This window comes from Fukomys damarensis, unplaced genomic scaffold, assembly GCF_012274545.1.
Source record: "Fukomys damarensis isolate Sample0158 unplaced genomic scaffold, DMR_v1.0_HiC HiC_scaffold_30, whole genome shotgun sequence".
Taxonomy (NCBI): domain Eukaryota; kingdom Metazoa; phylum Chordata; class Mammalia; order Rodentia; family Bathyergidae; genus Fukomys; species Fukomys damarensis.
The window spans coordinates 33,703,101-33,724,006 of record NW_022900942.1 but is presented as its reverse complement, the minus strand read 5'-3'; the positions used below and the strand labels follow the sequence as shown (position 1 = coordinate 33,724,006).

At 41.2% G+C, this 20,906-nt stretch overlaps 1 long non-coding RNA gene across 1 annotated transcript in view; it reads left to right on the top strand.

The window, feature by feature from the left end:
* Nucleotides 1-6,601: 6,601 nt before the first annotated feature.
* The window catches only part of LOC104860506, a 63,918-nt gene continuing 49,613 nt past the window's right edge, over nucleotides 6,602-20,906 (top strand). Inside the window, exon 1 of the long non-coding RNA XR_779715.3 lies at nucleotides 6,602-6,759. This is a non-coding gene — a long non-coding RNA (uncharacterized LOC104860506). The remainder of the gene's footprint in view (nucleotides 6,760-20,906) is intronic.

Genomic DNA, 20,906 nt, shown 5'->3' with positions numbered 1-20,906 from the left:
AGGGAGAAAGACAGAGCAATAGATGGCATTTAAAATATTGTTTTGCTGCAGCTGAGATGAAGATATTGAGAAACACGGGAATATCCCTGAGATTCTTTTGGCCCTAAAAACCATCTTAACAAAAATTAAAAGATGAGAAAATGAAAAAGAGGATCCTGCTTTATATTATTTTGGCTTAGAAAGTTTGACAATGGAAGTTCTGAAGAGTACTCTTGTGGTCCTTAGCAGGTACTAAATTAAATACTGATTGCTAGTTCTGCTCACAGAGGGGATTTCATAGTTCAGTGGGAGGCAGTAGGAAAATTTTCTCTAATGTTTGGTAAGAGGTAGTTTTCATTCTTTTTTTAGTGCACAAACTCCACAGTGTTACTTTCTGCTATTTTCAATAAATAGAGGAAGCAATGTTTAATTTGATTAAATATTTATCAAAAGGAACAGTTTGGTAACTATGGTGATTTACTTGATGAACACCTTTACCATTGTTAAAAAGGTGATGACTGAGACCACTATAGAATAATATTACGATGTAGTGGGGGGAGTATTAGAGTGTAAAGTTACATATCAACTGAGGTTTTAAGCACTTTGGAAATTAATGGACAGCAGCTCAGAGACAGGTTATTGAGGCTCCATCCAATGAGGCCACGGGTGTCCTCAAATAGGGACTAAATGAATGAAGACTCTAGCTGCCAGTCCATAGCATAAATCTAAAGCCGAGTGAGCCAGAAATATTCTTGAATGTGCATAAATAGGTCTTCAAGAAAAAGTATCTACTTTAAATCAACAGTGCTTACCTGCCACTCAGGTATCAAGAAAACCAAAGTTACTTCTTGGCAACTCCCTTCTCCTCCACTGTGTCTCTTCTGTTTTCTTTCTTTCCTTTTTTTTTATTTTGGTATTGGGGATTGAACTCGGGTCCTTGCACAGGCCACTGAACTGCTGAGCTAAGTCCCCGGCCCCACTTTGTCTCTTCTAATCAGATGCTTTTCATTGGGGTTGTTTCCTCCAAGTTCAGTATACAGATGGTCTTCACCATCCAATTGTTTGTGCATCAAGAAAAATAAAACCCTCTAGTTAACCACAGTGCTGTCTAATTTTGTATTTGTGACTGGTATTAATAATAAATCAGTGTATCTATATGAGGACTCATGGTTGCCTCTTTCCCAGAGTATCTGGAATGGAATCAGCAAAAATAATTGCTCAGCTCTCACAGATGCAGAGTTTGGAAGGTAGATTAGGCAGATGAGCAGGTGATGAGTAAGGGAGGAGGGTCTTTGGGAGATTGTCATAAAGTTGCTTGTATATTATGCAAATATTCAGAAATATTTGTTGCAGCTGAGAGAGAGAGAGAGAGAGAGAGAGAGAGAGAGAGAGAGAGAGAGAGGAAAAATAAGGAAACTGACCAGTTTCTGGGATTTTGAGAATGCTGAGTGATTGCTAGAGGTTTTTATCTTTTTCCAAAAATGGAAGTTACTTTCTCTTCTACAGTGCTTAGCCTTATATTCTCTCTGCTCACTACTATCCTGCTCCTTCCAGCCATGGCTGGTACTTAGCAATTGTGACTGTGATTTTCTAGTGATACCTGTAGCCTGGAGCTCTTGAGGTGCAGTGCAGAGATATAGTTTACTGTGTACCCTCCTTTACCATAGTAGCACAATCCCATCAGTTTAGGACAAGTAAGAAAAGGTAAGAGCCAAAATCTGTCTCAAATCTTCTTTGCTTCTGTATTATTGGAGTGGAGACATCACCTTTTTCATAGATGTCCAGCCTGAGGAATTAGTGGAAACCTGCTTAAATGGGTTGATCTTTTTTTTTTCCTTCCTCCTTGCTGCTCCGTGTTACCTAATGAGTGACTGGTGAATGCGAGGTTTGTGCACCCACAGCATACACCCAAAGTATTGCAGGTCCGTGATGGTGTCTCTGACCAGACACATGCACCTGACAGCTGGCCATTGCCATCTTCCTGTCCTGCTGATGTCTTACCTCTAGATCTAGAAGCTCAGGGGACCAAACCAAGTGCCAAAACTGAATGAAGTTGGTAGGTGATCTACTTTCCCCTTTATCTTCTGGATGAGGGCACTGTTTAAGGTTGCACACCTCTAAGGAAAGAGGAGGAAACAAGATCCCATATCATTAATGTCCTAATAATTTCAATAATTTCATTAATGAATAATAATAATGACAATAATTATAAGCATATGCTTATTTCAGTAACTTTCTTGACTCCAAGTAACTTTCAGTTTCTTTCTAACATGCTACATAGGAAATGCCCCACTTCCTTCAAAGCTTTCTTTAAATGCTGTCTCTTTCACAAAGCTTTATAGAGGAACTCAATCATAACAGGGCTCTGAAATCCCATGTAGCATTTTTTAAAGCCATGCAAAACTTTTGCAGTCCTGCCATCAATTAGGAATAATTATGTCCATGTTTTACCCTCCCTGATGGACTTGGAGAGTTAGTTGAAACCAGGGACTTGGCCTTTTACATTTTTGTTTGCCTTGTGATGCCAGGTACAGTGCTTAGCAATGGAAGGTGCCTCAGAAGGTATAATGAACAAATGAATGAGAGTGAGTGAACTGACAATGAACCTATTGGAAAGATGCCTTTGTTCTCTCCTAGAGTGGGGCTGCAATGGATCCAAATGTGATGAATCTCTTGAGATGGGGAGCTTTGTGACTTACGGGGAAGTCGTTCTGTCTCTCTGGCTGAATAAGCAGTGATAAATTAAAACTGTAAGCTTGGAGTAGCTAGCAGTGATTTAAGGAGTACATGTGTATGGGCTTTTCATAAATGAATCAAGTAAATTGCTGCCACTAGCCAGTCAGGCAGGGCTGCTCCTCTCACGGAGCAAGTTTCTGGTGTTTACCTGGCCCAGATGCGGATAGCTGTGGAAATCTCTCCAGCGTTAGTGTCCACTGTATGCGTTTGGGTTTCCTGCCTTCCCTTGCCCCTTGGAAGACTTCTCCCACTAACTAAGAGAGGGGAGAACAAGCTCACTGTGGCTGTGGCAACTTGAGCCAGCTTCCCCCACTTCAGGCATTCCCGGCAACTTGGCTGGTTTCCCCCAGGGTTTCCTCATTTTCTCAGTTTTCTTAAGGGGGATTCAGGGGACTTGGAGCTCAAAACTCACAACCTAGTAAAGGACTATGGGGAGCTCCATTGACAAGAAAATCTCTCTTTAAATTCTGGTTCATCTCAAGGGCAGGGACAAGGGGAAAAATGAGAACCAATACCTGTCGTGTAAAGGTACAAGATCCCAATGATGAATGTAACTGTACTGTATCCCTAAAATGTACCAATAAACTCAATGAGAAAAAAAATAAATTCTGGTTCATCTCAAACAGTAAGTCAATTTTGGAAATAGTAAAGTAGCTCCATACCTCCTCCTCTTCCTCCTCTTCTTCTGCCTCCTCACCACTGAGATATTTTGGCTTCACTATCACAATCCCAAAGGCCAGGATCTCTAGATTTGTAAGGTAACAATTCATTGTGCCAAAATGCTGATTTATACCTTTTAGCTAAGAGGAAATGACTTGGTGCTGACTTTTCAGGTTTTTTTCCTTTCCTCACAATTTATTAAACAAAAAATATTTGTGGAGCCACTGGGTGCACATGGAGTTGCATGTGGCAGAACCTCTGCCCTGCAGGAGTTCAAAGTTCAAATGGAAGGAAGAGTCTGTGGTGAGGGAATTGGGAGTTGAGGCCGAGAAGTTGGGGTGATCTTGGCTTGTGGGAGGCTCTGGTGCTGGACTGCAGTGTTGGACAAAGACCAACAGGTCCTCTGCTTATGGTGTCTAAACCAAAGACCAGTCCATTGACAAAGGATATGTACGGTGTTTCCAATGTTTTACCTTTCAAACACTATTACAATGAATAATTACTGACATCATAATCTGAATGTGAGAGGATTCCTATAGACTCAATTCCTAAAATGGAATCACGGTATCAAGTGTGTCCATTTATAATTTTGGTGCACACTGTCAAATTCTTTCCTTAGAGGTATATCAAAATTAACTCCCAGAAGCAGTTCTGAGATGAGCTGCCCATCTTGCTCTGATTCTCATGAACGCAAGCACACACTTGGACTCTCTTATACACACACACACACACACACACACACACACACAGGATAATAAGACAGTCTTGTTCTACTCCCTAATAACTGTTATCCTTTGTGGAGGCACAGAGGGCCAACCATTAGCTCTCTTTAAGGTAAAAAGGCAAAAATTTGAGATGCATATTTTTGTCCTGGATAGATTTTCTCCCACAGTTCAGATGTCTTTATCATAGGGACCTAGCTTGAAGTTTTGTAGAAAGAATGTATCCAGTCAGCTTTCAGGCTTAGACTGAGAAGTAAGGAGTGTTCACACATACAACTACTTAGTGGGACTCTTAGTTATTCATGGTGGATGAGTCATTAATAAACACTGAAATATTTCCTCATTTTTTCATATTTTCAGATTGTGCTACTTTCAAGCGAAATGATTACTATAAGTCTCATTTGTTCTTGACTTTCAGTCTTAGAGCATAGGGACCTCTTTAATCAATCTACTACAAAATAATTTTTTTGTAAGAATTTGTCATTTTCATGGGGTAATAAAAAGCAAGTGCCATATGATAATTTGGATATATTCTAAGGACTTCAAACTTAAATCTGTGCTGTGCAGATCCCCACATGCTAGTGAATAGAACAAAAGACAGTGAATTGTGGTTTTCAGGCTTAGGTGCCATGCATATGAAATAAATAACAGCCAGAGTATGCCTCAGTCTTCTTGGTCAGCAACTCCACCCTCCTTCAGACCATGAGGAAATGGGCTGTCACAGCACACTGCTCACTTTAGGTGTGAATGTACTTGAGAAAGGCTTATGAGGAGTGACTTTGCAGCTTTTGACAAAAACTTCAGGGGCAGGTTGCATGGTTAAGTGCTGAAAACGGAATTTAGCAGTAGCTAATCTCTGTACCAAAGAGATACTCATTATTTATGGAGCCTTAAAAGTCCACCAAGCAAGCAACTTACACTTACTCAGGACATTCTCTGTAAGGCATTCTATCAGATAGTAGAGATGATAAAAGAAAAACAAAAGACAAACTTGTCAGGGTCACCACTCTTTAAAAAATTAGGAAGGGATTGTGAAGATAAGATACAAACATAAAACGTAATGAGTATGTGGGAGCTAACAGCATGAGGTTATAAGTATATGGAATTCAAATCAGAGTGAAGCATTTGGACCTGGGCAATTTAAACAGTCTTGAAAAAGTAAGATTCTCAACTTTATGGAAGTTATCACAGTCAAGGACAGCGTAATGGGGACTGGGGTGTATTTTTCTCCCTAGCTCTTGTAATTGAGCTCCCATCATTCATGCTGTTGTTGAACAACCCCATGTGCTCCACACGCACACTTTGCTTTGGTTGTCTTCCTAAGGCCTTCAGGATAACGGTCTCCTTTCCTGAACTTCACCTGAAACTTTCAGGGCAGCATGACCTTCCATCTTTTCCAGAATTTCATAGTTTGTTGCTCTCTCTCTCTCTCTCTCTCTCTCTCTCTCTTTCTTTCCAGTACCAGGAATCAAATTCAGGACTTTGTGCTTGCCAGGCAGGTGGAGCACTGCAGAGCTACACCCCCAGCTGCTTTCTTTTATCTCTCACAGCAAATCAAAGCTGTACCCTATGATCTTCCCAGCTAGAGGATCAGTAAATGCCTTCAGGTCCTCAAAAAGTTCAACCTAGAATTACCATATAACCCAGCAATTCTACTTCTAAATATATACCTCAAAGAATTGAAAATACACTCTACTACATCCTTGTATAGGAATGCACATAGAAGTACTTTTAAAAATTGATAAAAGATGAAAACTATTGAAATGTCCATTAATAGAAAAATGGCTAACCAATTTTTTTGTATGTCCACACAATGGAATATTATCTGGTCATAAAAAGGAATGAAGTAGTATTTCATGTATTCATGTTGTGTCATGAATGAACTTCAAAAACACTTTACTAAGTGGAAGAAGCCAGGTACAAAAGATTACATATTGAATGATTCCATTTATATGAAATATCCAGAATAAACAAATCTATAAAGACAGGAAACAGACTGGTGATTGTCTAGGGTTGGTGAAGTGTAAGTGGAAAGATATTGCTTAATGAATATGGGGCTTTATTTTGAAGTGATGAAAATATTTTAGAACTAGATAGAGGTGATGGTTGTAGAACATTGTGAATGTACTTGTCCACTTTAAACTTTTCCTGACTTGTCTATTTTAAACTGCTCAATTTTGTTATGTGACTTTTTACCTTAATTAAAGAATGAAACACAAAACAAAACAACTCCCTCAGGAAACAAGAAGTTTAAGTGCTTTTTCTCCTGATGTATTTGCTTTCTAGCAGAGTCATGGAAGAAGCAACTCTAACCCACAGGAGTGAGTTTCAGGGTGCAGTTTAAGTAAATGACGGTAATTTCTTACTCCAGTACAGGGCTTTATAGTTTACAAAGTGCTTTATGTCAGTATTTATGTCCAATACCCTGTATGACCTTGACAACATTTTTTTTCACCACTACCTTTTATCCCAACAGCCAAAGAAGATGAGTTCATACTTCCTGTGTCCTGAGATAATGTCACTGTTTCTGTGTTTGAGTGTGATCCATTAACCCAGGCCACAGTCAAATGCAACCCCTGGAACTTCACCTGAAATGAGAGCATGTTGTGGTTTCTCAGAGCCCTGCAGCTGCTGGTGCTGAACAGCTCTCTGGGGATAGCAGGTGGGTAAAGATGAGCTGGCCCAGCCTCCATTAGACAGAGCTTGTTAGGAGGCGGGTATCCTTGGTCCTTGGGGTCTGGTCCTTTATAAGGTTAAGGAGATCCCTGTTATGAGTTGAGGGAACTAATACTGTCTTGGGCATATCATATGGACATCTGTTTAGACACTGCATGTGAACAACATGGTTTGGTCTTTAAAGACTTTATGCAAACAGCATGATTATAATTCAAAGGTGTGATGGATAGAAGGTTAAGGTTAAAAATTGATTAGTAGAAATACGTAGGTCAAAGGGAACTTACAAAGTGGTTAGTTGGTAGCGTTTCTGAAGGGGAGTGACTGTTCAGTACAGGCACTGTATCCAGTGTTTTGTTTGACATGTGTGACAAAAGCTATTTGTTGACTTAGTTCTTTTGTTGATACATTTATTGATTCCTTTTTGGGAGAAGATGGTCCTCAGAATGCAGGGCTCTTGAAGCAAGGGAGCAAGTCTCTTGTATTCCACAGTGCTTTCTGTGACAGTCCTCAAGAAACTGGTTGGATAAGTGACAGAACTGAGGCAAGAGAATATATGGGCTCTGCAGTCTGACTGCTCTGTGCATAAATGTCAACTCTGGCATTAGCCGCATCATCCTATACATAAAGGAATGGATCAACCCAACTCCACAGTTTAATGTTGGACACATTTAATAAACTGTAGCTATTATTTATCCTGCAGATAATAACAAAATCTGAACAATGCTCAAAGAACAGCAAAAAGAACTCCCTTGGGAAACTTAAAATGATCCATTCTTATATTTTGGTTGCAAGAACCTGGCCAAGCGTCCATTTATTAATTCTCCCAGTTGAGCTCTCAGTATCAGGTAATATTCTAGGAGTAATAGGAAGCCACCAGAGAGTTGTAGTCAGAGGAGTCTCCTTCTTAGACATGTGTGTTATAAAGCCCTCTCTGATTTGCTGTGCTGTGCAGAACGGCTTCAACTCTAGCAAGATGCAATGAAGAAAGAGGCAGTGAGGCAGTGTGCACTGGAGCCAGCTTCATGGAGAGGAAGGGGCTTTGCTTGGGATGGAGGCTGTGAAGCTGTGAGATAATTTGGTGGGTGCTTGAGGCTGAATAAAGGGGACTTGATGGTGGATTAGATGTGGAGGTGGGGGAAAGGGAGACATAGGTTTGTGCCCCAAGAAATGAAGTGAGTGGAGCTGCTATTTTCGGATGGTGCCAGAAGAGGCCTGGATAGGAGTTTTTACATCATAATTTAGAAAACCATTAGAATAGATGAGATCTGAGAGGTGCGGGGGGAGAGGAAGAGAGAGTGGGAGAGAGAGACGGAGGAGGAGGAAGAAGAAGAAGGAGAAGGAGAAGGAGGAGAAAGAGAGGAGAAAGAGAGGAGGAAGAGGAGGAAGAGGAAGAGAATGTAACATCTGGGACTCTACTGAGAGTCTCCTAAACTCTGAAGGCAAGAAGAGGAGGACCCAGAAAAGGGCATAGCGTTAGAAAGGAAATAAAGAAAATGTGGACTCATGAAATTTAGGGAAGAAAACAGTTCCTAGAAGGAGTGGCTGCCACCCACTGCCAATGAAAGGAATGGTAAGACAAGGACAGGTTAAGGAGATCCTGACCCTACTTTAGTCCTACTTTGGGAGCAGGGAGGCCACTGTGGTTTGGTAAAAGTAGTTTCAACCTCTTGGGGAGAGATTGGGTGGGGATGAGGGAGTGGGTGGAGGAGTGCATGGGCGGTGAGGATGTGGTCGGTGTAGACCACAGTTGCGGGAGTTGCCTGTGAAGTTTAGCAGGGATCAGGGATGATAGCTCCAGGCAGATGTGGGGTCCAGGGTGTTTGCTTTTCTTAAAATGGGGAAAAAACTCAAAGCATATCAGTAGTCTGATGGGAAGGCTCAAAAAGAGGAGAGATGATTACAGGAGGGAGAAGCAATGACTGCAGGTATGAAGTCCCTGAGGAGGTGAGGGGCTCAGAATGCAGCTCACAGGTAGTACTGTGTTTGTGAGGGTGTTGTGGTGAGAAGGAGAAGGCAGGCCTGTCTGTAGTAGGAGGCCAGGGTACGACAGTGCTGGAGCAGCTGGGCGCGACCTACCAGTTGAGGAGACTTATTACCTGCTGGCACAGAACAGCAGCAGCACAGGATCAAGCTGAGCCCTGCACCCCATCCCAATCTTCTAATACGAGAACACACTGAACCTGTCCCCTGACATAAAACTTCTAGCACAACATCAAATAGGACCTCCTGGATTTACTATCAAAGAAGATACAAAAAGACAGCAGGAATCGACTTCACTGCACTGCCTGCCGTCTTATTCTTGCAGTGGTCTGGTCTGCTTGCAGGAAGAATCTTCTCTTTTTCCTTCCAAGCACCTCTTTTTCCTTGAGTGCATCTTTTGTGATTCTTCTCTTTTTCTTATTTCTGCCCTACAATAAGTGGTAATCTTCCACATCTGCCAGTTGTCCTAACCAATTCATTGATTGGGACAAATAAGCACTGCTGGTCCCTACCTCATCCAATAACACACCCATTTCTAGAGATTCTGGACAGAAGAGCGAGGATGACTTTCGGAAGTGAAACCTATGGATTCTGGCAGAATCTTGGGAAGAAACACACATACAAAGTGTGGCAGGGCACACTGCCTGGCACACACTACACACATCATCATTTGCTTTAATAGAAGTGCAGTCCTGCCAGTGACCGTCAGGCATCTCCAGGGTCAGAATATCATCTGCTGTCTCTAGGCCCGGAGGCGCAGGAGGGGAGGTGGAGAGGTCTAGAGGGAGAAAGACTACAAAAGGTGGAGAACAAGTGTGGGGTCAGGCTAACAAAGCAGAAATGAAGAGGGCAAGGAAAAACAACAGAGGACCTGCAAGGCCTGCAGTAGAAGACAAGGAATGAGCAGCTGTGTCACAAGCACTCTGGGGCCCTTTTGCTCTCAGCTGCTGGCCTTACGTGGCTTTGCTCCTAACTCATAATGAAAGAGCAACTCCTGCAATCAGCACAGGTGCAGCACAGCTCTGCTCCCTGCCTGTGTGAAAGGAAGTGCTAGGGACAAGCTCCGCTATAATTAGCACCCACCCATAGCCTTGAAAGCTGCCTGCCCTTGAGGTGGGCGAGCTTGGAGGCAGTGAGAGAAAACAGGCAGTGCACAGAGACGGTGGAGATGCCAGCTGGGGGGTAGCTGGGGGAGGGGTCAGGCAGTGCCTGCAGCTGGTCACCCTGCCCACAGCCCTGCAGCCAGCCAGACCCTGCTGAACACAGCATACAGAATTCCTTGACAATCACTTATCTGTCTGGGCAAACATCCTTCATGGCAGGCTTTCTCCAGCTCCAGGGGCAACTCCAGCTTGGGAATGACACTACCTCGGCAGACAGGGATGGGGGCGGGCTGGCCTTGGTAGCACCCCAAGGGAGGGAGGGCAGTGCTTTCTCAAGGACTTGTCTCCTTGGAACATCTTTCTAAAGCCTGGGCACGATCCGAGAGCCTGCACTGGGCTGCCTCTGGCTTTCTGCTCATTTTGCACGTGGGGACATTTTAACTAAAAAAAAAAAAAACTTTCCAGTGAATCAGAGAAGAAGCTGTTCCTAGACCTTCTCTCCTTTGAGTGTGTGTGTGTGTGTGTGTGTGTGTGTGTGTGTGTGTGAGAGAGAGAGAGAGAGAGAGAGTTTAGTGTCTGAGAGGAAGAAGGCAGAGTCCACAGACTTTTTTTGTCAGCCACAGCAGTGAACATAAAATGCTCCCCTGAAGCACAAAATCCAGTGTAGACAGCTACACCTCAGTGTCTGAGGCCTCTGCTTCACCTTGCTTCTTCAGGTGACCTGACTCCCAGCCCTGATCTGAGTGGGGCAGAACCCTCTCTCTCCACACAGGCTGGTTTTCCAAGGCAGCCCTACCACCTGTCTCATCTTGAGAAATCACCTTCTTGTCTGGATCTCAAGTCAATTTCTGTCTCTAATCCTGGTGCTCTCTTTGGAAATCCCAGCTTTAGCTGACTCTCTCCTTCACAGAAGAGGAGTCCCTTTATATTTTCTGAGACAAATGCTTTTCTCCTGGCTGTTTTCTCCTTCCAGGCTGGTCAGCCCCAGTTTCTTTAACTTGTCATTAATTCACTACTTCATTTGTTTCTAGCTAGCTGAGAATGTTCTACCATGCTAGGTACTGGGATGCACCCACGGAGAAAGCTCACATTTTGTTTAAAGAAACACTACTAGGAAAAAGAGAAATATGACAGATAATTAGAATGTGGTATGATAAGAGGCATTAATAGAAATAAAATTTTTACTGCCTATTGAGGGCTTATCATGGCCTGGTGCTGAGTGAGCTCTGCATGTTATTTCATTTAGAACTCATGCAACCCCGTGACCTGTGCGCCATCAGCTTATAGATAAAGTCAAGTGGCCTGCCCGCTTCACAAGGCTCTTTGAGGGGGTTACCAAACTTACACTCAGTGGCACGTCTAGGACTTCGGAGCACTGAGACATAAAGTTCATGCATTAAGAGTGAGGATTTGAACTTGGATCATCTGGCTGCAGAGCTCACCTATTTGAACACTATGCCATCTTGCCTTCCTGGAGGACTGGAAACACTCAGGAAGCAGGATGTAAGCATATACTCAGCAGGGCCACTGGCTCAGACTTGCCCCAAAGAATGTTTTGAGACTCTGCTGGCAGGAAGCTTGATGTTCTAGGCTGACGTAACTCCGACTTTGCCATGGATCTTGGCATAGGCAGCTGTGCCTTCTTGATATCCACTGTTCTGAACACAGGTTTCTTTTAGCCTTTTCTTCACAGTGTGACAAGGAGTCCAATGTAAAAGCAAGGTCACCTCAGGCACTTCTGCTGACGATCCATCCTTAGAGAACTCACTATTCAGGCCCATCCTGAGAGCTACTGAATTAAATTCTGACACCCAAAAGGCAGCGATGGTCATGGAGAAGCCTGACAGAGCTTAGCTCTACGCTGTGGCTGCCTCATTCAAATGGCAGGGAAAACGCGGATACTCTGGGAATGCACCTGACATAGCTCCTCACTCCTGCTCACAGTAGGAGGTGAGGGTCCTAACTCCTGTCCCCCTCACACACACTTCTTTAAGGAGAGATCAGCAGGAGATCTTTGGCAGAACCTGTTTAGGGCTCTACAGGTTGGAATCCACCCACAGAGACCAGGGTAGACTCTACTGTCCTGTCCCACAGCAGCATCCTGTGCACTGAGTTTCCATATGGGTGTGTGTGTGTGTCTACTTGTGATTTGACTCTGGATGGTGCTGTGGCCCACGGTGTGATGTGCAGGAATAGTTAATGTCACCACCATTACGTATTTCTAACACCAGCTGTGCCCATGAAGAGCATTGGGAGTTGTCAGAGAACAGAAGTGGAGCTAGGCTTTTTGCCTGATGGGCTCTCAGTCAGTGTAAGTTACACAGAGATTGTGCATCATCAGCTCTAGGATGGGGGGACTGGAGTTGGTGGTTGTGTATTAGCTATAAGATTATATGATTTTTTTATTTCTCTGGTTTTGAAGGGCAGAAATTGAGCCCTTTCCCTTTCCCTCTTAGTATAGATGATATTTCTCTTTTAATAAAAACCTACCACAGCTGGAAATGGTGTTGTACGCCTAAAATCCCCGCACTCTGCGAGGCTGAGGCAGGAGGATCATGAATTCAATGTCAGGCTGGGCCAATTTAGTGACTTAGCAATATCCTGTATCAATATAAAAAATATAAAAAGAATGGGGGATTTGGCTCAGTATGAAGGCCCTGAGTTCAATTTCCACTAATGCAAAACAAATGAGCAGAAACCTACAATAATGATTTTATACAGAATTTGGACCAGTTGGGCAATGTTTTTGAGATGATTTCAAAATTCTGGAGAATTCAAACTTCATTAAATTTGAGTGCACATCTACAAAAGGGTGGGGAGCGGGGGAGTGGATGTTGTGCAGGCCTTGGGGAACTCCAAGCGAGGACTACATGACCTTTCTTTCATCCTCACTGTTCACTCATTTTCTCTGATTTCTGAATCAATACAGCTGTTTCACGTCCCTCTGCTCCATGTTGCCTCTGTGCGAGCGGCCAGCCCCACTCACCTTGGCACCAGTTCTAGAGAAGTCTTCCCAAATTGGCAGTCTTATCCCCTGCTCTCCAATTCTGCAGCGCTTCCCTGTCAGGCTGTACCTCAGCTCTGACTGAGCCCTTCTGCCAGGTTCCCAAGCTCTCAGAGATCTGCCTTTCTTTTGTCCCTTCAGCCTCATAACAGACCCTTAGGAGCTCTATTTTCTCCTCAGCCCATGGGCTTTTCTTCTTTTCTTCTGCTCTGGGCTGTGGTTGTGTTTCTTCCCTGGACTTCATGATCTCCTTCTTCAATCCACCTGGCACCACCCTGTCGTGACTGACCATTCTCTCCTGTTTGAGGCCTTTGCTGGGGGTGTCCTTCTTCATGGTAGCCTCTTGGTAGCACCCTAGGAATGATGGTTCATTATAGGTGGTTATGTCCCTTCAAAAATTGAATGTAGGGCTGGTGATCAGTGGTTCTGCTACCTGCCTTGCAAGCACAAGGTCCCGAGTTTGATCCCTAGTACAAAAAAAAAAAAAAAAAAAAAAAAAAAAAAAAAAAAAAAAAAAAAGAAAAAAAAAAAAGAACTTTAAAGCCCTGTGTTAGTCACGAGTTTTATGCAAAAGGGTGGTGAAGGGGTGAAGGTAGGGCAGGGGTATGGGGAAAAATAAGAATCAAGACATATCATGTAAAGGTACAAGATTCCAATGATAAATGTAACTGTACATTTGCTTTAAATGTACCAATGAACTTAATGGGGGGGACCAATAGGAGAGGCATGTGTATATACACAGAGATATAAGAGGGGTTTTAGTGTGGGAATTGTTCACATAATTCTAGAGGTTGAGAAGTCTACCAATGTGCCCTCTGAAGCTGGAATCCCTAAAAGCTTGTGATGTAAGTCCAAAGGCAGAGAACCAGGGACCCATGGACCATGGCAGGATGTCCCAGTTTGAGATAGGAGAGCAAGGGAGATCCATCTGAAGCCATAGCATTTTCACTTTAATGTCTTGGGGGTGGGCAGCAGCCCGATACCTCACCTCTTCCACACCAAGTTATCCACGTCCTCTTGTCTGGCCTTGTGAATATGCTACTTTACATGTCAAAAGCATCTTGTAGCTATAGTTGCATTAAGAATCTTGAGATGGGGAGGTTAGTATGGATTACTGGGGCCCAGTGTAATCATAAAAGTCCGTAGAGGGAGCAAAGAGGAGGGTTAAAGACAGAAGACTTTTGAAGATGGAAGTAGGGCTCAGACTGAGATGCATAGCGCCTGTGAGCTGAGGGAGATGAGGAGGTCTTGTGATGCTGGAAAAGGCAGGAAGTGAATTCTTCCTGTGTCTCCAGAGGAAATGTGCCTGGGCCATCTTGATTTGACTTGTGCCTTTTAAAACTATAAAGTAATATGTTTCATGGTAATCTGTTCCTGGAACAAGAGGAAACTGACAGAGGTCCAGATAAAGAAAGAGCCTGGGGTTGTGTCTTTAGATGCCCAGGCTCCCAGACTCAATTGCTTGGCTCAGATGTGTGTTAGCTCCTGGCTTCACTAACTTTTCTAGTTGGTGACAGTTCTCCTTCCACCCAAAGTGCACTTCTCTGAAATATCGGAGGATCTGGCCTCACTCTGGGACAGTCGTTCCTTGAGGCATTTTCTAGACAGCCTCGTTTGGGCATGAGAGGATATGGTGATGCTTTTCCAAAGTAGATTATAAAACTGCTAGGAGGACACATAGTCTCAGTGGGGGAATTCATACTAGTCAGAGATATTCCCCACCTTTTTCACAACCAGTTCTTTCCTCGTGCTCTTGAAGGACAGTGCTGTCGTTAAGAGGAAAAAGAGAGTGAGAGAGGAGGAGGGAAGGAGACATTAGAAGAGCTAATCTAGTGACTTAATTCTGAGGAAGACAGGGGAGCTGCTTGGTGAAACTGCAGGACCCTGGGAAAAGAGTCACTGCGGCATACAGCTGCTGAGGCATGGAGTCAAGGATTAGCTGTGCGCAGCCCTACAGTTTGCAAAAGCAAGATTCAAGAGGAGAGGGGAGAGAAGTACAAGGCCAGAGACTCTAAAAGAGCAATGGTTCAGGGAGCTTCTGGGAGAATTTTGGTGGTACATATACCCCCACCTACAAACGTCAGGATAAATGCCATCAAGAGACATGTGAGAAAAGTGGCAGGAAAGGTAGTGAGGAAAATAAACCGGAGCTTGTAACAGAATGCCAAGAATGAGAAAAATAGCACCCGAGGTGTTTGTGGAGCCTGAAGAAGAATCAGGAGTAGCCAGATGACATACCAGCCAACACTGCGCTGTTAGGGAGAATAGTAATCCGATTATAAAGGAACAATGACTATAAAAGAAATGAGATCAAAGTGAAGAGGAAAAGCAGTAAGGAGACTCCTGGTGTTTTTCAAATATGTTCAAACCTCCAGGGCCAGATGGAGAATATCCTCAAGTACTAGTGGTTCCCAAGTGCATCCCTGGGATAGAAACTTCAGAATCTTCTAGGAAATTGTTAGACTTGGTAGTTTTGAGGTCTATCCTGTGGCTACTGAATCAGCTACTGTGGGCTTGGGGTTTAGTAATCTATGTTTTAACAAGGCCCCTGGAGATTCGGTTATCAAATCCAGAGTAGAAATTCATAACCTGGGCTCCTGAGAACAAGGAGCCCTTCATAGTTGGACACAAATATTTATGCCAGTGTGAATTTTTGGAGGGGAGAATGGCATTCATCAGATTCTAAAAGAGAATCAGAGCCCTCACAAGTTTCAGAGTCATACTACGTGTTCAAATTGTGGCTGCTATTACAAAGCTGCTGATAGTGCTGGCTGGGAGAAATCACAGAGACTCAAAGTCTGACAAATGAAATCATCCCAGTTTTTGAAAATTAAAATCAAATTTACCTTGACAACTATGGTTTAATTAGCTGGCATTGATCTCTTTAAAAAATCTAGAGTGTTTCTTTATATGGTTGGGGTGTGAACAGTGAATTTCCTTTTAACAAGGAAAGCAGTGAGTATAGAAAAGCTGAGAGTAGTTTACTAATATCCACATGTACCAGGGGCTTTGTGTTACGTTATTGCTGCTACCAAATAACATCCTATGTGTTTGAACACCAAAAGGTATAAAGAAGAAAGCAAAGAGAATTCAGAATCCCGTATAACTGAGATCTCCTCCCCACCCAGCAAGGCTTTCTATAAGGTTTCGCGTTTTCTTTTGGAAGAGAAAATTTATACATAAAAAATTGCCTCCTTTGTCTTTCTGCTCTACATTTTGCCTTTTACCATAAACTTAATTGTATATCTTAGGGATCTTTCCATGTTTACAACATAGTATTACTTCATTATTTGTGATGACTGCATAGATTTCTTTTACATAGTTTGCTGAATGTGGATATTATTGATGTTTGTTTTGCTCTTACTAGCTATGATGCAGTACACAATTTCACACACATATTCTATATCTATTTCCAAGTACACCCATAAGATAAATTCCTACAAGTAGACTTAAATGTGTGCACTGTAATACTGCTCAAGGGGCCTCCACAATGTTTCTGTCACATTATTCTAACTCCAGCAGAAATTGAGCATGGCCTGTTTCTCCATATCATGCCACAAAAGGCTTTAACATTTCTGAAAGAACTGCCAACTTTATAGGGGAAATATCATATTTCTATTTTTTGACTTGAGTGTATTCATTAATAAATTTAAGGGAAGTTTCAAAAGATTTTTACATACCTTTTGTTCATTTTAACTTTGCTTAACTTTTTTATTATTGACTTGAATGGTGGACAATTAAATTGTCCATTGTTTGCCATGTGTTGCAAATAGTTTTCCAGTTTTTGATTTGTCCTCTTAATCTTGCTTTTGACTTTTTGTTCTGTCACAGTGATTTTTTTCAAAGATGTAGTCAAATATATTGCCCTTTTCTTTTGTGCCTTCTGAGATAAATGGGGCTCCTAGATTGGTAGATTAGAGAAATGCCTAAAAATGTTTCATGAGGATTTCATCCATGTGTTTTGAAAAATTTGCTAAAATATCCTTATGTTTAAAATGGAGAAATAAAGCTGGATGATGATATAGATCAAAACCTCTTTACAGTTTATTCAATGAATGTGCATGAAGAGTGCTTATTAATGGATTCTTGTCAGCATCATTTTTCTTGGGCTTGAAGAAGATAGAGGATTTGATTCTCATATTTCCACAGAACAGAAAGATCAAGGTAGGGTATTTAATTTCCCAGATAGTAGAATCAAGATTCAAAATCTAAACAAGCCATAGCATTGGGCTTAAAACTAACAAGTCAAATTTGAAAGAGATAAGTCACAGATTTGTACTTTTAAAATAAAAAGTTCAAGTATATAAGGACAGATGAAAACCTGGGATATCAAGTAAATAATAAATACACAAATTTTGAGTTAATGGTGTGCAAGGAATACCAAGAAAGCAAGCCTGATCTTTGTTTCTTTCTCAGCTACTTTACAATATTTAAAGAAAATTTTAAACTTTGAAGTAATTATAGGTGTATAGTGATTTGCAAAGAGTATAGAGAAGTCCTGTGCATGTATTCATTTTGATTTTTCTCAATGGGAACATCCTACATAACTACAGTACAGTGTTATAACCAGGAAATCATCATTTATGTTCTATAGCCTTATTAACTGATGATTCAACAGTATATGTGTTATGATTCCAGTTTTACCACAGGCACGTCTATATTCATACATTTTAAGTGGTTTTTAACTGGGAATAAATTAAGCAAAAATAGACTACATATATTTTAAAACTTTTTACTTTTATTAGTACATGTTTGAAATACATAATGATTACATTCATTGTGGGGAATTGGTACATGGACACAATACATCTTAATTATTTTCCCCCTTTCCCTTCACCGCTTTTATTGCCAGCATCAGATTCACTTATTTGTCTTAGAAGTCCTCATAAAGTTAATTGTCATACATACAGATTAACAGCCAGACTAACAGCCCCCCTGAAAACCCATAAAAATCACATAAGACAATTATGCTAAAGGTATAATTTTAGATACAATGTCCATGCTGTATTACAAAAACTTTTCTCTCTTTTTTCCTATTATCTGACTTTTATTTCACATGTAAGAAACCATGTTTCTCATGTAAGAAACCATGTGATATTTAAGCTTGTTTTTCTGATTTACTTCATTTAAACTTATGGTCTCAAGTTGTATCCATTTTCCTACAAATGAGTCATGGTTATCCTTCTTGGCAGAGTAAGTACTCAATTGTATATAAATATATATTTTTTATCCATTCATCTGTTGATGCACACATAGGCTGCTTCCAAGGTTTAACTATTATAAATTGCTCTGCTATAAACATAGGTTTGCATACATCACTGTGGTATGATGTCTTTAACTTTTTTTGGAAGATATCTAGAAGATAAAACCTGAGTTAAACAGAATTTCTATTTTTAGTTTTGAAGAATATAAGTACTGATTTCCATTATGATTGTACTAGTTTACCCACCAACAATGAAAACTTAATCCTTTTCCCCCAAAGCCTTTCCAGTATGTGTTATTGTTTGATTTCTTGATGATAGCCATTCTTTTTGGGGTGATATGGGATCTAAGTGTTGTTTTAATTTGCACTTCTCTAATGGCCAGTGATGTTGAACAGTTTTTCATGTCTTTATTGTCCATTTGTGCTTTTTAATCTGGAAGTGTCTGTTCATTTCATATGCCCATTTTTTGAATGAGTCTTTAAATTTTGGGGGTCCAATTTTGAGTGGTTCTTTATAGATTCTAGACATTAGTTCTTTGTCTCAAGAATAGCTGGTGGAAAAAATTTTCCCATTCTGTAGGTTGTCTCTACATTCTATTGGTGGTTTCCTTTGCTGTGGAGAAGATTTATTAAACTTATATGTAGAAAGCAATTCATCTATACTTTTTTTGGGGGGGTACCAGGTATCGAACTCAAGTCCTTGCGCTTGTGAGGCACATGGCGGCACCACTAAGCTAAATCCCCAGCCCTCATCTGTACATTTTTTGTGACAGGTTCTTCTTTCATAGTTCAGGCTGGCCTTGAATTCATTATGTAGCCCACGCTGGCCTCAAACTTGCTTCAATTTGCCTTCTTTCACTTCATGAGTACTGGGTTTATAGGTATACACCATCATGCTTGACTTCATCCGTGAATTTTTGACTCAGAAAACTCAAGTCTGGAATTTCATGTAAATGACAGATCCAAGATAATAGTATGGACAGGAAGTGTACTTGTGCATTGAGTTCCTGTTATGTCTTGGTCATGTCTACTTTTCTTATCTCATTTAGTTTTCAGTGCGATCATTAAGCTATATGTTGACAAACTACAGAATAAAACATAAATGGGATTTATGGCAATAATTTTCAAAGGTCTTTTGAAGGCCTGTTACACAACCACAAGGTTAGGCTTATATGATGTCATTACAGTGGCCATTAAGGGAGATTAGAGGCAGTTACAAGAAAGCAGACTTTGGTCCAAGGAAACCATCTGGCAAAGAGTGCTGTTAAACAGTGGAATTTGGCTACTATGAAAGCAATAGGCAGATATCATTCAATCAGGCAGAGTGACTGCATTTCAAGAGGAGCTAGAGAAGATCCTTAAATTAATTAAATTGGATTAGAAAGCTGCTAAGTTCCTCCAACCTGAAGGATTCTAGTATTCTACACTGATGAATGTAATAAAGGAGCTGGAACAATTGAGGGAACAGGCTTTTCTCCGCTTCACTGATTGAGGCAGGAAGAAGAGAGGGACAGGGGAGGGAGCAGGGAAGAGAGAAGGGGGAGGGCTAAGTTCTAGTGGCACACATGTCATGTAGTAAAGAAATAGTGGAAGAACAGTTAAATGTTTTCTCCTTGGAAACTTTCCCATCACATTTGTGAAGAGTGAGGATTGTATTCTGCCGTGGTGCCTGTAAATAATGAAGACAAAGGTAAAGGTTTGCTAGGTGTTGTTATAACTTTGTAATTCTTTTCTTTGCCATTCTCTCTCTTTCCTAAGTTGATGACGAATGTTTTACCTTATGGAATGCTGTAGTTAGTAGCATCCTGATATTGTTTGCATGCTAATCGAACTCAAGCAGAGTTAGTGTTATTTGTCAGTGAGTTTATCAGACATGTTTTTGACACTATTTGAACATGTGTTTATATGACATGTGTTTGGTGATGGTTAGGATATAAGGCAACTGGGGTTATTGAGTGATGGTTGCCATCATTTTTAAGCCTGGTATAATTAGAGTCTGTGAAAGAGTGGAAACCTCTTCAGTGAACTTCTAAAAGGAAACATCTGCACTAAAAGCATCTTGAGGGAAAGAAAACTTGTCAGGTGTATCAGTTTAGATTTCATCCAACTAAACATAATAGAACCACAAATACAGAGACTTAAGCAAATGGAGATGTATTTGTTTTTCACATAACAAGAAGCTGGGAGGTACTGATTGTGTGCTTTAGTTCAGTGGCTCAATGGCATAAAGGCTTGTGTCTGATCAGTTTTCTCAACTCTTTCCTCTTGGTTGCAGAACAGCTGCTGTAGCTCCAGGCAACAAAACTAGAAGAAAGAGAAGGAAGGAGAAAGAGGGAAGGGCAACATTAACTTTTACCAGGAATTGCAAATTCATTCCCAGAGCCTTCCTTAGCAAATTTCCATTCATATCTCAGCGGCTGGAAGTCCCCTTCTACCAACACAACTTGACTGAGACATTTGTAAAATGCTTCAATAATACATTAAAGGAATAAAAAAGGGGAATAGAATTCTGTACCTTGGAAGTAGTTTAAGGACATTAATCCTTGAGATGAACTATAAATGTCAGAGATTTACCTCAATGTTTATTTATACAGTCCCCTTATAAATACTCATGTTTGTCTATGATTAAGATAAAAGAGATAGGAACATAAGGATTTTGATAATGCCTCTGAATCAAAATTATTTGCAGTATAGGATACAAAGTCAGTCATAAAAAAACTCACCTTGTGTTTTTTAATTTAGCTATTCTTTGGCCAAAAATCATGTTTGGGCAATTTCTTCAGTCTCCTTTTTTTTTTTTTTTTTTTTTTTTTTTTTTTTTTTTTTTTTTTTTTTCCTTTTTT